General features: G+C 43.5%; 1 pseudogene; it reads right to left on the minus strand.

The window, feature by feature from the left end:
- Positions 1 to 201: 201 nt before the first annotated feature.
- On the minus strand, positions 202 to 1028 carry LOC132428458 (small ribosomal subunit protein eS4-like; annotated as a pseudogene).
- Between the last annotated feature and the right edge of the window lie 596 nt (positions 1029 to 1624).

Raw genomic sequence — 1624 nt, forward strand, 5'->3', positions numbered from 1 at the left:
GTCCGCCTGTCGATGCAGGGGACACGGGTTCGTGCCCCGGTTTGGGAAGATCCCACATGCCATGGAGCAGCTGGGCCCGTGAGCCATGGCCACTGGGCCTGTGCGTCCGGAGCCTGTGCTCCGCAACGGGAGAGACCACAACGGTGAGACGCCCGTGTACAGCAAAAAAAAAATAATAATAATAATAATGCCATATAATCTTCAGTTAAGTACAAAGACCTTTTCAATCACATAACCTAGAGCTGATTTCACCCTATTTGGCTGCCAGTCTCTTATTTCTCTCTCTTCAGCAGTGGTGAGGTAGATCCCTTTTCCTTGGGGAAGAGATAATCTGTGGTTTGCTGCCTTTACCAATAACAAATATGTTGGCGAGCCAGGAGGCAAAGCTGTTGCCTTTGGCATCTTTCACATGAACCATATCAAAAGAATCAGGAGGTCTCTTTCTGTTGGTGATCACACCAGTTCTTCCCAGGTTAGCACCTCTGGTCACCATATACAGGTTACCAGTGTTAAACTTGATGAAATGGGTAATCTTGTTAGTCTCCAAATCAATCTGAATGGTGTCATTCACCTTGATGAGGAGATCAGGGTAGCAGGTGGTATGAGCATCATGAGTTACCAGATGAGGGATTCCTTTTGTGCCCACAAAGATCTTTCTCACTTTGTACGACTTGTACTTAGCTTCCTTAGGTGTACAACGAACAGCAAAGTGACCCTTGGTGTCATAGAGAGATGGAAATGCTCTCTGGTCTTGTTAGGGCTGATGAAATCTCCTAAACCAGCAGGGTAGGTTATATCAGCTTGGACCTTGCCACCAGTCTTAATGAACTGTTGCATGCAGATCTTTGCTTCATTTCCTGTCAGAGCATACTTAGGTCTGTTCCTTAGAAAATGATGAGGGGGAGACATTCTCTCAGGCTTGTGGGGACTGGTAGATGGACGAGGAACGAACACATTGGTCAGTTTATCAGCATCCAATGCTTTGGAGTTGTTACATGCTATAGATGTTTCTTGGGATCATGAGTCATGGCTGTCCTAGCCATGAAAAGAGCATTCTTCAATCCTTTTTAGCTTGCCTAAACTTTCTTTGAAGTCAACTTGGTTCTTAAATTCACATCGTTTTCTCAAAGTGGTAAAAAGAGAAAAAATAATTTCTGATCATTGAGATCCTTTCAAAATGGCAAATTCAAGACTATCAGTGTCTCAAAGTATAACCAGAAAAACAAGTATAATGTAAACCTCAACATTTTTTGCCTTCATTCTCCTTTTGTTCATTCACAATTTGATCAGTTTATATTGAGTACCATCTACATGCCAGGATATTTGTTAGGCTCTGGATAAAATGTGGTCTCTTGGAATTTCCATGCTATTAAAATACAATGTGGTGTGATAGCTGCCATTCTGGAGATAAGCACAAGTGTTACTGGAACACTCATGGGCATCACCCTGGCTAGATGAGAAAATTTGGGTTGCTTTCTGGAGGAAGTAGCACGTGAGCTGTAAGATGAATAGGAGCAAGCCATGGATAGAGCAGGGAGTTCCAGAGGTGACGTTATATGTTTGGGAGCAGCTGGTTCAAAGGCAGAGAGGCACAACTGAGTGAAAACTTAGAGGGTGACATGTA

The sequence above is a fragment of the Delphinus delphis genome, chromosome 1 (assembly GCF_949987515.2).
Source record: "Delphinus delphis chromosome 1, mDelDel1.2, whole genome shotgun sequence".
Classification (NCBI taxonomy): Eukaryota; Metazoa; Chordata; class Mammalia; order Artiodactyla; family Delphinidae; genus Delphinus; species Delphinus delphis.